Consider the following 20,611-nt stretch of genomic DNA (forward strand, 5'->3'; position numbering starts at 1 on the left):
GAAATTACCAGAAATTTCCAACATGGTATCATTGCAGATCCAGGATTTTTAAAGGTGTCAAAGAAGCTGAAGGAAGGAGTTTTTTGCTGCAACAACTTCTCTAGCAGAGTGAAGTCTTAGGCAAAAGGATCCAGGTATTTCTCAGATTAGTTTTTTGTGTTACTGCTGAAGAAACAGTCAGTGTTTTTAAATACACAGTCAAATATTTGAAGCATAGTTTAGAGTGCAAGGAATGGCTAGCACCAGCACTAGTATGGATATTTTTAATACTCAGTTCCCACAGTTTAATGGGAAAAACTATGACTATTGGGCAATAACCATGAGAGCCCTGTTTGCCTCACAAGATTTATGGGAATTAGTTGAAGATGGTTTTGAAGAACCAGCAGATGAAAATGAGTTTAATAGGTTAACTCAGGCAGGGAAAGATGTGTTGAAGAGTAATAGGAAGAAGGATTCAAAAGCCCTTGTATTTTTGTATCAGTGAGTGCATGAGAGTGTGTTTTCAAGGATAGTAGCAGCCAAGACATCCAAAGAAGCATGGAAAACTCTCAAGACAGCCTATCAAGGCATGGAGAAAGTGAAGACAGCAAAACTACAGTTGCTGAGGAAAGATTTTGAGAACTTGTGCATGAAGGAGTCGGACAATGTTGACTCATTCTTCACACATGTGATTGGTCTGGTCACACAAATAAGGACTCATGGAGAAACTCTTGAAGAAAGGAGGATTGTGGAAAAAATATTGAGGGTCCTACCCTCAAAGTTTGATGTGATTGTCACCACCATGGAAGAGACAAAGATCTCTCAAACTTTTGAGTTGATGAACTTCATGCATCACTGATAACACATGAGCAGAGGTTGAGTAGAAATGTAAACTCATCTCTAGAGCAAGCCTTCAATACTGAGATGTCCTTTGGAAGAGGAAGAGGTCAAGGCAGAGGAAACAAGAGAGGAAGAGGCAGAAGTCAAAACAGAGGTGGAAGAAACAACCTAGAAAATGCTCAAGGAAGAGACAGAAATCCAAATCAGAACCAAGGCCAAGGCAGTAGTCAACAAAGTGGACAACATCATGCTCATGGACAAAGGTATGAAAAATCCAATGTACAATGTTATTACTGTAAAAAATATGGGCATTATGCAAATGAATGTAGGAAGAAGTAGCATGATATGAATAATAGATCTAGTGCAAATATTACTAGAGAAAATATCAGCCAAGATAATGTGTTGTTAGCTTGTAACATGGTTGAAACAAACAGTGAAGATATATGGTTTCTAGATTCCGGTTGTAGTAACCATATGACAGGAAACATAACCCTGTTTTCTGCTTTAGATCAAAATGTGAAATCACAAGTCACACTTGGGAATGATAGTAAAATTTTTGTTATGGGAAAAGGAGAAGTAAAAATATTTACAAAGAAAGGTGAAACGAAAACCATAGCAGATGTCTATTATGTCCTGGAATGAAGTGTAACCTCTTGAGTATTGGACAACTTGTTCAAAAGGGTTATAATGTTTTCTTTGAGAATGATGTATGCACCATCATGGATAGAAAACCCAGCAAAAGATGTATTGTTGAAGTGAAGATGACAAGGAACAGGATGTTCCCTCTCAGAATAAGGGCAGATTTGAAAAACAAAGGAGTAATTGCAGCAGTTACCCAAGAGGCTTTCCAAAGCTTACCAAATGATGAAAATTGGTTGTGGCACTTAAGATTTGGACATCTCAACTTTGGAGGTCTTAATTTGTTGAGTAGAAAAGGAATGGTAAGAGTATTACCATTGATAGACAAGCCGGACAGCGTTTGTGAAGGTTGTATCGTGGGGAAACAACACAGAGAAAGTTTTCCATTAGGGAAAAGCATAAGGGCAAAAGCACCCTTAGAGATTGTCCACTCAGACTTATGTGGACCAATGCAAACCCCATCTTTAGCAGGCAGCCAATAAATTCTAACATTCATTGATGATTTCACCAGAAAGACTTGGGTTTATTTCTTGAAGAACAAAAGTAAAGTGTTTGAAAAATTTCGAAATTTCAAAGCACTTGTGGAAAATCAAAGTGGGTTGTGCATCAAAGTTTTGAGAACTGACAGAGGAGGTGAGTATATCTCCAAGGAATTTCTACGGTTTTGTAGAGAAAATGGAATTCATAAGCAGTTTACAGCTAGGTACACCCCGCAACAAAATGGAGTTGCTAAAAAGAAGAACAGGACAATCATGGATATGGCAAGGAGCATGTTAAAGGCAAAGCATTTGCCAAATGATTATTGGGCTGAAGCTGTACACTGTGCAGTATATATTTTGAATAGGTGTCCTACAAAAGCAGTCATGAACAAAGTGCCGGAAGAAGCATGGAGTGGGAGGAAGCAAGGAGTCACCCACATGAAAGTTTTTGGATGTGTGGCCTATGCACACATTCGAGATCAGCTAAAGAGGAAGTTGGACAACAAAGGGGAGAAATGTATTTTCATTAGATACAGTGAGGAATCCAAAGCTTACAGGTTGTATATCCCATCTACCAAGAAGTTTTTTGTGAGCAGAGATGTTCAGTTCATTGAGGAGGAAGCTTGGGATGGAAGCATAGAGAAAACAGTGAATGTTAAAAACTGTTTGTCTCATGATGAAAATGATGAAGAGATCACTGAAATACATCCCCAAACAGCAGCACCAACACAAGGACAACAAGAGACACCCTTGAGGATAAATGAAAGTGCTTCTCCAAGCACACCACAAGGAGGAAATTCAAGTGCGTCTTCAAGCACTTGCACACCAAATGAAAGAGGTAAGAAATTCAGAAATTTAAGTGATATTTATGATGAAGGAATGAATTCCTTGTTTCCTTTGTATTGTCATGTTGATGACCTATTCATTTCGAAGATGCAATTAAAGATAAGAAATGGATAGAAGCTATGGATGAGGAGATCAATGCCAAAGAAAAAAACAAGACATGGGATTTGATTGAACTACCAAAAGGTAAAGAGGTCATTGGAGTCAAATGGGTCTACAAGACCAAGAGTAATGCTGAAGGCAAAATAGAAAGACACAAGGCAAGGCTAGTTGTCAAAGGATACAAGCAGCAGTATGGGAGAGACTATGAGGAGACTTTCGCACCGGTTGCAAGAATGGAAACCGTGAGAGGAGTGTTGTCCATAGTAGCTCAAAACAAGCGGAAAGTTTATCAAATGGATGTGAAGTCAGCATTCCTAAATGGAGTGTTAAAGGAAGAGGTCTACATTGAACAACCTCGAGGCTACGAAAAGAAAGGCTAAGAGCACAAAGAGTGCAGATTGAATAAAGCTCTTTATGGGCTGAAGCAAGCACCAAGAGCATGGTACAGTAGGATAGATTCCTATCTACTCGAAAATGGATTTGACAAATGTAAAGGAGAAACCACCGTCTATATCAAAGAAAATGATGGTAAAATTTTAATTGTTGTGTTATATGTTGATGATGTTATTTTTGCAGGTAATGATGACTACCTCATTAAAAATTTCAAAGCAGTCATGAAAGAGGAATTTGAAATGACTGACATGGGTTTGCTGAGATACTTCTTAGGAATAGAAATAGATCAAAATGAAAATGGAATTTTTATCTCACAAGCAAAATATGTAAATGAAGTGTTGGGCAGATTTAATATGCAAGAGTGCAAGGCAACAATCACTCCCACAGTAATGGGATTAAAACTCAGTAAAGAGGACAGCAGCAAGGATTTTGATCCTAGTTTGTACAAGAGTATAGTTGGGAGCCTTATGTATTTAAATGCAACTAGGCCGGATATTATGTTTGTTGTTAGTTTAATTTTCAGATTCATGGAGAGGCCAAAAGAAGCACATTGGTAGGCAGCAAAAAGAATTCTGAGGTATGTTAAAGGTACTAAAAGATTTGGCATTTTATATAGTGTCTGAGAATGTTCAGATTTAGTTGGATACACTGATAGTGATTGGGCTGGAAGTGTAAATGATCGGAAAAGCACATCCGGTTATGCTTTTCACATGGGTTCAGGAGCCATTTCATGGGCTTCTAAGAAACAACCTATTGTAGCATTGTCTACAACAGAAGCAGAATATGTGGCAGCTACAGCAGCAGCGTGTCAAGCAGTTTGGATGAGAAGAATGTTAAGGAGCTTAGGCCAAGAGCAGACAAAAGCAACGGTGATTTTTTGTGACAATAGCTCAGCTATTGCATTATCCAAGAATTCTGTGTTTCATAAGAGAACGAAACACATTGACACAAGGTTTCATTACATCACGGAATTGGTGAACAATGGAGAAATTGTTTTACAACATTGTAGGACTCAGGAATAGGTTGCAAACATTTTGACAAAGCCATTAGACCAGAAAAGCTTTGAATTTTTGAGGAAATGTTTGGGTATGACTGATAACCCAGCAGTTGAAATTAAAGGGGAGTGTTGAAACCGTAATTTCGCGTGCGCGCATTTATTGCAGCGCTGTTCCAGCAAAACCGTCTGTCTCTTCCCGCACCGCTTTTATGCATAAGTTGTATTTGTCAGAGGGCCTCCGATCACCCCGACCAAATGACACGCGTCCTCTGTACGATTCCAAAACTGCCAATCCCCCGGCCGGTAAACTTCGTTTGGTTCGTGCGACTTAAGCAAGCGATATACGTCTGATTAAATCAACGGACCAGGATCATTTTCAACCTGCCTGAACTTTTTTGGTTTGACCGCCGGTTTTAACATTAATGCATTTAATGAATCTGTCATAGTCGTAGATAAAGACTTTAAGTTTTTTCGACATATAATATTATATTTTTTGTTAACACATATCAAATGTATGCGATATATTTTGTTGGTGTTGACTTTTTGTATTGCACACAGTATGAAAAGAGAAAGGGCTCGCCCCATCCAAGAAGAAAAACAGGGAATAATTTTGAAAAGGGAAATGTAATGTTCAGCAGCACAAAACGAATGGAGGATTTTTACTCAGCAATGTAAAAATACACAGCAGTGAAAAAGAGTAATGTAATTTTTTTTTATTATTGAATATGCAATGTGAAAACCCAGCAGCTTGAATGTAATGAAAAATTCCTGTGAAAGATTTTTTTTGGCAGTAAACCAATGTAAGAATTTCTCAGTTTATAGCAGTAAATGTAAAAGTTTTTCACATAGGAGTGAATGAAAATTTTACACAGCAGTGTAAAATTATTTGTAAAAGAGGCACAGTAATTTTTTTTGTGAAAGTTCTTGGTGAATCTCTCTGAGAGAGATGAAGAAATTTGTATCATGCACTTTATGAATTAATACAAGTTTATTTTGGTTCAGAAACTCTGCTTTGGTCAGAAATTTTATTTGCTTCCATGTGTTAAAGGTCCTGTGGCAAAAACAGAGCATTTTCTCTCTTCAATAATTGTTTGAAATTACCAGAAATTTCCAACAATTTTCAGAGTCCTACTATTGTCGATTTGATCCCTGAAACTCCTTACGACCAGCAAGTTGCAAATTGCTGCAGAGGGGGAGTCATATCAACTTATGCCCAGTATCCTGCGACATCAGTGGCAGCCTTCCAACTGACCGTTGGCAGCGGTGGGACTAGTGCTGCAACTGTTGGCTTGCCCCAGAATTTCACTCTCAATACACCTGGCCCTGGATATACTTGTGGTCCTGCCAAGCTCGTTAAACCCAGCAAGTTTATCAGTCAAACTGGGCACCGTTACACTCAAGCTTTAAGTAGGCACATTCATCTTTAACATTTTGATGGTTGATTTTAGAAATATTTCAATTTAATCGATATATTTTTTTCTCTAGTAGATTTGGCTAATATTTCAGTTTAACAGATAGAAATGAGATAAATATTAGTTGATTTATACGGCCAATGCCAATGTTCATGACGTACCATTTTCTATGCATTTGGGTTAATGTGATTATTGGGTTTAATTTGTTGCAGTGACCTGGAAACTGACCTACACATATTCACAATTTATAGCTCATCATGCTGCTACCTGTTGTGTAGCCTTGTCATCTTTCTACAGCGACACTGTTGTCCCCCGTTCAGTGTGTTCCTGTGCCTGCCAGAACAGTATCAGTCAGCCGGGCAATTGTATTAAGTATGCCAATTCTACCAAACTTTTACTGAGTGCTTTTCGTTTTCAATTTTATGGGCCAGACAGAGAGATCATAGAATTTTTTTGTGTGTTCCAGGGGAGATTCCCCATATCTCAAGACACCGGGTATAGACACACCCCAGAACAACAAAACCCTTTTGCAGTGCACAACTCACATGTGCCCAATTCAAATACATTGGCACGTCAAGGAGAACTATAAATTGTACTGGAAGGTGAAAGTCACTGTTATAAATTTTAATTACAGAATGAATTACAGTAACTGGAACATTATTATTAGGCATCCAAATTTTGACAATTTGACTGGAGTTTTCAGTTTCAAATACAACCCACTGATTCTATATGGGTCTCTGTCTCTAAGTAACCCATTGCCACTACAGCTTTATCCTTTCCTTTCTGCTTCTAAATGACAACTATCAATTTTGCACTGAAATTCCCAAGTCATTTTTCTATGCCTGTGCTGATGCTTTTGCAGATGATACTGCATTATTTTGGGGACTAGAATATATCAACGATTTGCTCATGGAAAATGGACCAACGGGGAGTGTCGACTGAAACGCTCCTCCAGAACAATTCTCAGACATTCACTTTCAAACAGAGATTGGCATTTCCTCGGATGGTGTACTTCAACGGTGATTATTGTATAATGCCACCACCAGATACATATCCTACACTGCCTAACAGTGTCCCTGTCCTGCAGAGGGAAGCGTCGTTAAGTTCAATTTTGGTTGTAGTTGTGGTTGTTACAGTAGCTTTGGCTGCCATATCGCTGCTGGTGTTTGCACCGAACCTAGTTAGAGGTTATAGAGGCCAGTACAGGTCAGATGTTATTACCAATTTGCATTAGACAATTGTATAAAAAAACTAAATAATTACAATAGTTAAAAAAAAACTAAATAATTACAATAAGTAAATAAGTTTAATATGTAGCTTGGCCGCTTATTATTTGTTTTTATTGTAAAAAATAATTCATGACCTAGGCTTCATAAGCGCGTCTATCCTTCTAGTGGAGGCTCTAATTCCTTCCCCTAAGTTTGACGAATGTGAAGTAGAGTCCTTCTCAGCAGAATCCGAATCCAATTTCTGTGACTTTTATCACACAACGCATTCCTTTCTCATTGAGTTACAAATTTTTCATGCGTGAGATCTACACGATTTGATTGCTTGACCGTTTCCTTTTCGGAGAGATGAATTATTAAACACTATAACAATCTTCGTCCATATATAAATATAGAGATTCTGACTGACTCAGTGACAGTATAGGGCTAGATTTTGACTCGAATCCTACAAGAATTTGATCTAGAGATTATCCCAAAGAATACACAGTGCTGACATTCACTATCCCGATTGCCTAGACGCATACCATACTTTTATGTGTTCTTTACTGTTTTTTCATATTTTACAAATAATTTTTCCATTTTATCGATAAAATAATTGGTTTAATTTCATCATGTAACTTTGGTTTTGGTATTTTTCCTTTTTAATTTAATTTTTTTAAATTTATTGTATGTTACAAGCTCAATATACACCAGGTTTGGAGCCAATCATCAAGCCAACGCCAAAACTAGAGTGTCTTCATGTAGATTTTTAGGAGACTATATCATTTTGTAAATCTTTTCTTTATAAGATAATCTTTTTAATGTTTTCATTCTTTTACTTTTTAAATTGGATGTATTAATATATTGTACAAATCATATATCATATATATTTTCATGGATTAAAGTGTGTTTTTTCTTATCTTTATATATTTTTAGTCTTTGTCAAAGACACTACCGAGACTATTGTAATAGAATGGCGATGTTAAAACATTAATTTATCTATTTACATGTTTGCTATTACTCTCAATTACTTATAACCAAAGTTTTTAGGCCCATATGGTTTCGCCGTTTTATTCCGCGCTCTTCCGGAGGTGGAGAGGCCAAAAGCATATATTATGTGTCCTTATTTGGGAAATATGTTTCACTAATGTAAACTAATGCTAGAATTAGTTTAACACTTTAACATATATTAAATGTTATGAAATGTTATAATGCTAAGCTAAAGTACTTTTCGAGGTGGTACAGCACGTGATGCATGTTGCGGTGCGAGCTCCTGCATGTTGTTGTGGTGTCTATTCTTTCGGGTGTTTGTTGAGGGTTGGAAGCGTTCGGGTGTTTGTTGAGGGTTGGAAGCTTCACGCTGATTAGTGAGAGTCCTTAAACTCACCCCCATCAAATTCATCCAATTCATCTGTCCTTGAATAGCGGTCATCATGGGTGTTAGTTGGCTAAACTGTGAATTTCTATCTTGCATGAACTAGTTAACATGAGATGTGAGATTCTCTTCCTCAACTTGGTGTTCGGCCTCAGTGGCATAGACCGAAATGAGGATGTTGTGTAAATTGTTTCTGTCTCGCTCTCTTCCCCTATAAACCATCACCAACATTTGAGTGAGTTCCAGAGATAGTAGTAGGACTAGTAGGAGCACGAGCAAAGGCAACAAAAGCAAAGGTTACAACATAGCTAGGATATTGGTAACATGAAAGAAACTAATGGAAACGAAAAAGAAAAAAGACAGAATCTTGACTAGAGCTTCTTACCTCTCCATATGAGTTATCATCCATGCTTAGTGAGCATAGTCGGGTGATGCATGAAGGGGGAGTACAACAATTCAATAACAGGGTCGTGTCCACCATGCCTTGAAGTTGATGGATCTAAAGATGAAGATGATGGTTTTCTCACATCACGCAAAGCATCCTATGATTCGTGAACAATGAAGTTTGATTGCAAGTCACCATTTACACCCAAGGTTTACAAATTTCTACAATTCTCGGCATATTCCAACACCTAACAACTATTAGAACGGTAGACTAGATAAGCTCTAGCAGATCACAACACCTAACAACTTCTCAAGAGCTTCAAAACATGATACCCTCCGAGAGGCTTATCTTAATGCTTCTTTGACGCTACGCTTAAGGTTCTATTAGCTATAACAAAAAGCTTATATCATATTCTCCTGTGTAATTAGAAATAAAATCTCTCTCATATAATAAGAGAAAGAATTCTAATTAGAAAATTGAATCTAGTGTTATTACGTATATAATTCATGACCGATAGTTACTTCTTTCAAAGAATGAAAGGGCACGTTTAATTGTCAATCAAATATCGTCCAATTCCCATCGAATGATAATGAATGACTGACACTTACATATATAAGGAATGACCCAAAGCATGATCTCCATTTCCGTGAAGCCTCAACAAACCAATGAACCAACATTTAAACACATAGAATACAGATTCAACAAGTCAATCAACGCAGATATCCGTACATTCAATCGCAGGTATTCGCACTTAGATGAATACACCATTTAACGCAGACACAAAGACTCTGTATCAGTTATATTGCAGTTATAGGAGACTACCTAAATAGAAATTGGGATATATGTTCAACTTTCTATGCTAGTTATGATGCAGAATAAGCCAAATGATCTTATCAAGAGAGTCAACCAAGTTATTGAAATGCAACAAACTAGTGACTAGTTGATCAAGGTGGATCTTTAGAAAATACTAGTGGCATGGTAAGAAGGCTCAAAAATCAAACTCATAAAATCTAGATAAACTTAGCATCAGATCGAAATGCTCGTCATCCTAATTCCTACGGTGTGAACGAAACTCAAATCTGAATTCATATGAAGAAGTTAGAGCAAGTCAAAGATGAGGTTTGACTTGGGCAGGCGGCAGGAGAAGGCGATGTGGCAAGACTCTTCAGCAAATGGGGAAGTGCCAAGTGGTAGGTTGCCATTGGACCCGCATATCGCATATCACAAAAGTAAAAGGTAGTGGCTTAAGGAAAATAGGCCCGAAGGTGACGATGCGATCAAATCGCAATCACCCATCACAAAAGTTGAAGGTGAAAGAATTGCCCCGTGGAGCAAGCCAAGTTGCGATGAGATATATCTCAATTGTAGACTCGGGTTGCAATTTGCGATATCACAATCACCATCACAGAATGTTAAGGAATCAGTCGCCGGAACAATTGAGGTTGTGATCCGATGATTCACAATCGCAGATCGTAGCAGGAGAAGTGTCATAGAGTACCAACCCGCCGATTACAATTTGCGATGGGGCTTCTGGACACGATATTTTATACATTATGTTAATAATCGTGCCGGGTCCACAGAGCGTCTAATGTATGGGTTTTGGTTTATCCGTTGACTGCAATTTGCGATGGATCTCGAATACGATATTTGTTATACTGCAGTTTATAATTTCTGATGGGTACACCTTTATTGCCTTATGTTCATTGCTTAATGTAACATGCACACCTCTATCTGCAGATTGAAAAAAACGCTTATTCTTTGTTAAAGTCACAGGGTTCGGGGAAGCACCGATTATTTGTATTGTCCACAGATTTGAGGTTTAAAATGAGCAGTCTGTTTGGATTGTTCGATGGAGTTTTTTTTTTATGTTTGTAAGGGTTGTTGCGACATACTACTCACAGCCCCGAGAACCTCTGTTGGAAAGTTCCGCTTGCTAAACTTTGACATTTGTTTGGAACTGCCTGAGTATTGAGGGATTTTTCTACCAGCTTATATAAAGGACCATTCATGTCAGAGAGAGGAAGAGAGGATTGGCTGATTAATTCAAAATCTATTGTGTATCAGACTGTGACGCTGGCAGCAAGCTAGGACCTTACCTGAGCAGCAAGGAGGTTTCGAGAAGTTATAGAAGGTATGATTATCCAAATTGGGTGTTTCAATAGGGATTTTTGCATGATTTTTTGCTAGGAGTTCACTCGTACTATTTGTTTTTGAAGCTGGTATCTCCATTCTTCGTCCATCTTCGATATTGGAGGTATAAGGGTGTTTTATGTAAAAATATGCTTGTACTTCTCTCTTGTCATGCCATTTAATGAATGAAGGCCTCACCACTATTGAGTAGGCCCCGAAGACGTAGACCAAATTGGATGAACTCCGTAATCAAATAATTGTGTCATGGTTTCATGTTCTTATGGTTATTTCCATATTATTTATGTGCTTTTAAGCTCCATGGTTAATTAGCTATGTTATATGAAATTCTAATGCATCTATAAGTAAAGAGTCTTGGATCAAGTTTGGTGTCACAATAATTCTTTTTTGATGTGAATTGCATGAGTATATGCTAACCCAAAACAAACTGTGGAAAGGATAAGGAAAGCTTAAGTCCTATGAACCAGAAGCAAGACATACACAACGAAGAAGAAACATGGCAAATGAAGAGGCTCATTGGGAAGAAGAACATAATTCCACAAGGTATTCTACAATATGGCTGAGAAAGTGGACAAACTGTTTTTAGAGTATGAGAAGGCCCTCCAACACAAGAAAAAGAGATGCATATGATCGCAGATTGGTAGATCAAGTTGATGGTGGAGAAGATCCCCCTCCCTCTCCTTCTTCAAGTGATAGTTCTCATCACTCCAATCGCGATTCCAGACATACATCTAAGAAACCTTTCCTTAAACTATATGTAAAGTTTGACTTGCCTATGTGTGCTGGAGAGTGTAATGTAGAAAAGCTCAACAATTGGATTAGGCAGATTGAGGTCTACTGCCGGATCCAACAGATCAAGGAAGATGAGGCAAAGATCCAGTTGGCATCGATTCGACTAAGTGGCACCATTCTCGTTTGGTGGGATAGTAGATTGCAAGGCAGCAAAAAAATGGGTAACCTTTTTTCCTCATGGTCAAATTTTGTTTCTGCATTGAAGAATCTGTTTTACCATCTGGGATATAAACAAAAAGCATTAATGGAGTGGAAAAACCTAAGGCAAAGCAAGGGTAAAAATGTGAAAAAATTCACCAAAGAATTTAGGAAACACGCATTGAATTTGAGCATTCTAGTAGATTCACCAGAGATTGTAACTAAGTATATCGGTTCCTTACATAGTTACATACGACATTCATTATTATTGTTCGATCCTGCCACTATCGATGAGGCGAGTGTGAAGGCCATGCATCTTGAGTGAAGGGGGGTGCATGAACAAAATGACCACCCAAAAAGAGCTGCAACAACCAAGAGAAGAGGAGCAAAGCCATCTTATACACATTGTGAGAAAGAGGGACACAACAAAGAAAATTGTTGGAAACTGCACCCTGAGCTTAGGCCTAGGAGGAATGAAAGAAGGGACAGGCAGAAGAAAACTACCACCCTACAACAGGATCACGAGTCTGAATCAGAGGAAGACGGGAAGGTCAAAACTGCAAGATTTACCTGAGGTAGACCAATTGACCTAGGGTCAGATTCCGATGACGAAAGGAATATTTTAACTCTTGGGATTGGAGTGGATGCACCATCGATTTGGGTTCTGACTCAAGCGATGAAACAAAGGTCTCAATAGATATTTTACCAAAGGTGAAAAGGACACCTAATGCGGCATGGCTCCAGGAACTTGATGAGATCAACCAAAGCGTTCAAGTAGAAAATACTGAGCTAAGGAGACTCCTACAAGAAGTCAAAAGGGGGAAACAGAGGTTGCTACACCAGTTGTAGGCCAAGGATAAACCCTTGTAAAGGTTGCAACATAACCACCTTGATGTAAAAAGTGACTCTTGAGCTTCATCTACCTTCCGTAATGATGATTTCGCTATTTTTGAAAAACATATTACAGGTATCGTATCCAAATTATTGAAGAAAATGGGATATTGTTATAAACATATTTGGGCACTGCAACCGCAATAACATATGTCCATAAACCAAGGGCTTCTAAGTCCCTAAACATTTTGTTTCATACCCTAAAGGAGCAAGGTCAGCTGATTACATCATCTCCCAGAAGTTTTCCATGAAAAACTACTCAGAACTGGTCAACGCAGGACCATACAGACTGCCTAGTGCTAAGGGTGCGATGCATCTCACCTGCCACATGCAAAAAGTGCGATGCATACTGGAAGGCCCTTCTGTAGGGTGCGATGAGTGAGAGAAGACAAATGGCACAAGCAGTTTGCTAGGCAGAGACCCTGAGAATCTTCTAGAAGCTACTCATTTGACACTTGCCTCCCTGAATTCGCCCAAGGATGAGTAAGAGATCATGAAATCTCCAAGTGGAACCAAGAACTATCAGAGACATGACACTAATCAAAATCCCAGAAGCTAACTCACCCCCCTGCAAATATCTATATATGGATCCCTCATCCCAGAGATCCAAAGGTTGGAATTTGGTAATTTGCAAAGAGGTGCTGCTAGTTTCTCTTTGAAGACATTGTTGGGTGATCTTGCTTTGTTTGAGGTGAAGAGGGCTTTCAAGCTGGGAGGATGGCGCTGGGTCAGACCAAGTGGTTGTAATCCTCTCTTCTGCTACTTTTATCAATAAAGCTATTTGAGTTTTCCTCCATATTCTTGTGTATCTCTAAATATTGTGTTAATATATGCATTTGTATGGTCAATATATATCTGATCCTATATTGTTTATAGTGATAGATCTCTATGCTTTGATGGTATTATGCTACTGTGACTCTATAGGTGCTCTTTGAAGCGGGACATGTAAGGAAGCAGTGGCGAGATTCTGTCGAAGGGGAAAGGAAACAAGCAAGGAGCCAAGCGAAAGACTGAGGTTGGTACTCTCTACTTATTTCTCATTTATCTCTCGTAAAGGAAAGTGCAAGTGACTTTAGTTTGTTTGTTTCTAAGATAGCTACCCATCTTAGTGGGACTAGCAGTTCTGAATAGACACTAGTTTTCCCAGTAACAGATATCATGGGAAAGGCCTCGGCATTAATGGCCACGACATCATAAGCCCCATCAAAGTGGAGGAATTTCCTCATCATGCACGACTCGGGTATGTCAGGAAGGAAGTTAGGGAATGCTCCAAAACATCCAGCGACCTACTGATGACAAATGATGAGGGAACCTCAATACATTTCAGTGACACTGAGGGATCCATAAACCATCATCGGAGGCACATCAGAGGAAAGCACTCCAAGACGATTCAGAAAGTTTGGAGGAGAAAGAACTATGGAAGTCACTACGATGAGGTGGTACAAAACGGAGCCTCACACAATATGTTTCGTGCTGAGGAGGTAGCAATTAAAAATCCAACGGGTGAAAATGATCAACAAACGAATACACCACATTTATGGTGGTCTTCTTTATTAAGTAAAATATGGTTTTTTTAGATATAGTGGCTTGTTATGGCCACGATTTGTAAATCATGAGTGGAAAGTAAATATAAAAGTGATGATGTGTTTCCCATCACTTGAAAACACAACGATGATGTTTGCGGCCTTTTCTTATGAATAGTTGAGGTATTGGTTTTTATTATGTAATCCTTGAACAAAGAGTATGTGTTATAAATGATTGGCAAGTGAGGGTTTGTTTAGGTAATGTATGGTTTGTATATGATTGCAAAGGATGTACCAAATTTCTATGCAGGTGGTTGAAAGTGTGGTTTGGCAAGGACACAAAGAGTGTCATGGATACATTTGTGTGGGCTTCAAAAGGAATGCATCCAAGTAAAGCTCGATGGATGAAGAAAAAGGTGATGAAGCAATTTCCTCACATTATAATTGATTGAGAAGGATTTTGGTGGTCCAAAATCTCTTAGTGGAGAGGATTGATCTAGGTGGATCTTCATAAAGTACTAGTGGCATGGTAAGAAGGATCAAAACTCAAAGTGGCAGAATCTAGATAAACTTAGGATTGGATTGAAGTGCTCGTAATCCGGATTCCTACAGTGTGAATGACACTCAAATCCAAGTTAATTTGAAGAAGTTAGAGCAAGTCAAAGGTCAGGTTTGACTTGGGCAGGTGGCAGGAGAAGATAATGTGGCAAGACTCTTTAGCGAATGGGGAAGCACCAACTGGCATGTTTCCATTGGTCCCACATATTTCATATCACAAAAGTAAGACGTTAGGGCTTAAGGAAAATCTTCCCAAGGTGGTGATGCGATCAAATCGTGATTGCCCATCGCAATAGGAAAAGGTGAAATAATCAGCCCCTGGAGCAAGCCAAGTTGCAATGTGATATATCAAAATCGCAGAATCGGGTTGTGATTTGTGATATGGCAATCGTACATCGCAAAAGATTAAGGAATCATCCCCCGTAGCAATTCAGGTTGTGATGTGATGAATCGCAATCACAGATCGCAACAGGAGCAATTTCATAAAGTAACACCTCGCCAATTGCGATTTGCGATGGGGCTTCTGGACACGATATTTTATACATTATGTTAATAATCCTAGTGGGTCCATAGAGCGCCTGATGTATGGGTTTTGGTTTATTCGCCGATTCCAATTTGCAATGGATCTCGGATGCGATATTTATTATACTGCAGTTTATAATTGTTGATGGATCTGCCTTTATTACCTTGTGTTGATTGCTTAATGTAAAAGGCACACCTTTGTCTGCTGATTGAAAAAAATGTTCATTCTCTGCTAATGCCGCTCGGTTCAAGGAAGCACCAATTGTTTGTATTGTCCCTAGATTTGAGGTTTAAAATGAACGATATGTTTGGACTATTCGATGGTGGTTTTTTCTACGTTTGTAATAGTTGTTTCCACACACTATTTAGGGCCCCGAGAACCTATGTTGGAATTGCCCACTTGCTAAACTTCGACGTTTGTTTGGAATTGCCGAAGTATTAAGGGATTTTTTTGCCAGCTTATATAAAGGACCATCCGTGTCAGAGAAAGGTAGAGAGGATTGGCCGATTAATTCAGAATCTATTGTGCAGCAGACCCTGACCTTGGCAGCAAGCCGGGACCTTGCCTTAGCAGCAAGGATGTTCTCAGAAGTTGTATAAGGCCCGATTATCCAAATTGGGAGTTTGGATAGGCTTTTTTTCATGATTCTTCACTATGAATTTAGTAGTACTGTCCATTTATAAAGCTAGGCTCTCCATTCTTCGTCCATCTTCCAGATTGGACGTATAAGGATGTTTTATATAAAAATCTTCTTGTACTTCTTTCTTTCCATGCCATTTAATGAATGAATGCCTCCCAACTATTGAGCAAGGCCCAAAGACATAGACCAAATTGGACGAACTCCGTAATCAAATAATTTTCTCATGTTTTGAAGCTCTTCTTGTTATTTTTGTATTCTTTATGTGCTTTTAAGTTCCATGGTTAATTAAATCTGTTATATGTAATTCTGAGGCATCTGTAAGTAAAAGATCTTGGATCAACAGTTGAGTGGAAACCTTCAGAATTACCAGCACAAAATGAAAGTTATTTTTGATAGGAGACCCTTCACCGCAAATGAACTGCTCCTCCCTCAACTCGCACTGCCATCCTGAGTGAATATCCCACCGGATGCATTAAATAGATCCACTTCGGTCAAATACCATCCAACCAATTTTTGTCATTTGAAATGCTTCCTCTTCAACATGTTTTGCAGCATCAAGCTCTCTTAGTCAATGAACTTCATAGTTATACTTTAGAAAGCAAGGGATTTTAAGAGTACCAGCCACAAAGTATCGAAAAGGGACTACACGTTTCTAGTGTCACATAGATTGGTAAAAAGTATCGAAAATGGCCTAACCATTTCTAGTGTCACAAAGATTGTTACCACAGGGATTTGTCAAAACACTACCCCAACAAAGTTCTATACTCGCTATGAAGCTGCTACAATCAATCTAAGTTTTTTGGTCTTCTTAATGACAATATGAGGTTACTAGTCTCCTAATTGTGCCCAGGGGAGGACACGAGCTCTACTCTCTATAAAATTTCATCTTTTTTGCCTTGACAGTGATGTGGTTGTCACATTAGCCACCCTTAATGTGCAAGATTTCACTCAATGAATATGGCATTTGGTATGAATGCAGGTTGGTGTTGATCACATGAGAGATACGTGGTTGTGTTTCTAATGATGAATGAAAAGACTAAGGAGGACAAAGATCCACGCTGATTATATTATGAAACAACAAATTATGTTCATTACATTGTCCAACCACCTGTTTCATGCGAGGTTAAATAGTAGTGATGCTCCAAACAAGGGCGACACTAACAACTGCCCAAATTGGTGAATAGATGTAGCATGATGCAACATTTGGTGATAATAATAAAAATTCAGTTTTGTTTCCCTATCTATCTGACGATTCAGCAAGTCGTGGATACATAGGCATTAATATTGTCACTCGGGGTGGGGCTAAGATTGGTGCAGATGTGGGATCCACCAATTAGGGACCTATTTGTATGGCTATGCCACTGTGGTACAAGATTATGCTCTGTCTCGCCCCAAGTTTTAATGAATAGAAAGAGTTTTATGTAGTGCTCCCACAAACATAGTAGCTGATATCTTACTAGATATTGTTGGCATCTAGTGCAATCGAGAAGAGTTTTTCATAATAAAATTGTATGAGCAAAAATGTCTCGAATAATTTTCTTCTACTCCTCGCTTTGGATCGCTGAATGGATATGGGGCTCTCGATCAATCGAATTTCACTTGCTACTCGCTACATACTGGTTCCCCACACCACAAAAATGAGAAACACAAAACTCTTCTCAACGACCATTTCTACCCATCCCAGTGAGGACCTTACCTGCCTGAGCATAGCTTAGGACTAGGAGACTTCGATTTATTCTCAACAGTGTGGATAGATTCATTCACCCATCATGCTGACCTTTCAATATTCATTCACCCATGGAATCATGATTTGGAGGAGCATGAGGGTGGGCTTGTTTATTGGAGCCTTGAAGTGCATTTTCAGGGCCTCATTGTGTCATAGCAAGGCACGATGATCTTCATATACCTGCACCATAGTGATGAGTCTTTGTTCTAACGTAGGATAGTTTTATAAGCATCTCTTTGGACCAGAGCACATAAAACCAAATCATCGATATATCTAATAAGAATTGCATGCTTTTCACCTCAATGGTAAATGAATGCTTTGTTTCATGTCTCTTGTATTTACCTAGATCTATGCATAGTTCCGACTAGAATAAGCTTAGCTAGTTTTCCCTAGTACTCACACTTGATATAATCAACCTTAGCTAGATTATAGTACTCACACTTGATATAATCAACCTTAGCTAGATTATGAACACACCCTAAGCTCCAACAATCGAAGCTATCATCATTTGAACCAGGCTATCTATTTTCTTCTTGTGCCCCCTTCCTTGAGGCAAGCTTAGTGATCATGCGATCATTTGAAAACTAGGCTTCTTTCGGCAAGGGAAGCAATCCTTTTAACCCACTCATGGTATCTTCTTGTCCATTCTCCTTTCTTTGGATTCAAGCAAGGCCACATGAATCCCAATAGGAAAAGTGATCATTTGAATCACGGTCTCCTCTTCGCCATTATTTCATTTCAAGGCAAGAAATCGCTGCCCCACAAACCCCCTTGTTAATACAAATGTTCAATCATGTTAATGTAGTATATTTTAATTTTCCTAATTGAATTAATGACCAAGGTTTTATTTATTTTAAGAATCTCTCACTGAACTTTTATTTTTTATATATAACGATTATTAATCATTAGCTATTGAAATATGTTAAAAGGTATTTATAATTTTATTTATTTATTTTTAATTAAATAAAAAAATATTATGAATAAACTGCAAATTTGATTAAAATGATAAATAAGTACAGTAATACTTACTATAAATTAATATTTATCAAATTTTATCAATGATTATATTACTAGTTTATTTACTCAATTTAAATTAATAATATACATATAATAAAAAACATCTTAACGTATATTAATAGATATTTTTAATAAAAATGAATTAACTTGTAAATATGTGAAATGACATAATTTCCATATATATATATTTTTAATGTAAAATAGGAATCACATTGAAATTTATTAAATTCTAAATATGGATCTTATAAATGGTTTAATTATAAAAAATAGTTAATAAATTATTGTTTGATTCAAAATGTGAGTGTATGTTCAATTTAATAATTTTGTAATATATTTATATTTGTTTTAAGTATAAATTTCAATATTTGTTATGAAACGTTTAGATGTAAAACTATGAAATGTTTTAGTTTATAAAATTAGTTTAAGTTATTTTTAAATTATATATATATATATATATAGATATATATTCAGATTTTATAATATCAAATTGGTGTATGAATTATGTTTATGTTATGGAATTTTTTATTTTTGTTGTTTTGTTTTAATTAAATTTTGATATTATTGTTTATTATGAAGATTCATTTTAATTTTGGATCTACTAAAAGTCTAAGGGATCAAATTTCTCAAGATGCAAACATTTATTTTAATGTAAAACCTAAGGAAAAATTTGCACCTCGAGAGCTTTGATTACTTTTGACTCCTAATAGATCTAGAATTAAGATGGATCTATGCTATTTTGAGAAAAGCACTACTAAAATGTTTTAAGTATAAGAATTTTTTTATTTCTACTCATTTTATATAATATATACATAGTTGACATTGAAATATTTCATTGATGATTCATATTCTCCACATTAAAATGTTGATACATGCCTCCTCATATTCCAAAATAGAAAAAAATCTCTCTCTTTGTATATATATGTTTGTTAATTATTAACATTTTTTATATACATATACAGTATTATTTTTTATATTAATATTTTGTAAATATTATATGTCAACTACATAATAAACATTGAAAGAATATGACATTAAAAAATCTTCATCAAAATATTTGTTGTTTCATTTGATTTGTGACCCACACTTACATAAATTTTGTTATTAATATTTTTTAGACATTATATATCAACTCCATATTTTGAATGGAATAAATAATACATCTCTCCAAACTGAAAATATAAGAAAATTTTCAATTACGTCGTAACGAGTTCCCTCTGAGAAGAACTACCCTCCATGCCACTATGTCTCATTATGAGCCATTGATCTCATGTGTTAGATGATAGAATTATCATCAAATGTCAAATTGATACTTCCGAAAAAAATGCAGAGCATTGGTAAGAAAACCTGTAAACGACACACCTATTAATGGCCTAAGTGATCCAAAATGGATCCTAAAACCCTCTAAGTCTTCATATACTTAAACATTATCACAATTGAAAAAAATTATCACACTATTGCATGGGAAAAACATGAAGAAATGTTGAAAACAGAGCTAGTCGGAGGCTAAAGCAACATTGCGCAAGAGCCGTCAGATGAGACCGATCTACGGTCCAGATGTAATTGGCATATCACAATCGGAGGTGGCAAGCGGAGTCCATCGGAGGCGGCCTTACGAAAATCATGATAGTGATCAGCGCGATTAAACGAGGGCCATTGATCAAGTGTGCAGATCAACAGTCCAGATCTACTCACAATATCGCATTGCTAATACTCACATAGAAGAACTTAACCCACGGCATGAAGGCTAGGCAATATGTGATTGCGATATATTGCATCACAATATCACATCGCAGCGATACAAAGGAGCGGGGCCGATACAATATGCGACTTGGGATAGCCAGACCCGATGGGTTATATGGATGCAATTTAATATATTTTGAGTTCCGGTAAAAAGGTTTTTTTCTATGTATATAAACGAAATACAAAGAAAATGTGCCCTAAGCAATAAAACGAACCCGAAGGTTTATACATGCAGCCTTATATTATTTGAGTTCTGTAATGAGCGA

General features: G+C 37.4%; 1 pseudogene; it reads left to right on the plus strand.

The window, feature by feature from the left end:
- LOC149256671 (COBRA-like protein 1) overlaps window positions 1–20,611 on the plus strand; it is a 46,547-nt pseudogene that overhangs the window by 9,135 nt on the left and 16,801 nt on the right.

The sequence above is a fragment of the Pinus tabuliformis genome, chromosome 7, assembly GCF_031772625.1.
Source record: "Pinus tabuliformis cultivar Carrire ecotype Pingquan chromosome 7, CPIR1, whole genome shotgun sequence".
Lineage (NCBI taxonomy): Eukaryota > Viridiplantae > Streptophyta > Pinopsida > Pinales > Pinaceae > Pinus > Pinus tabuliformis.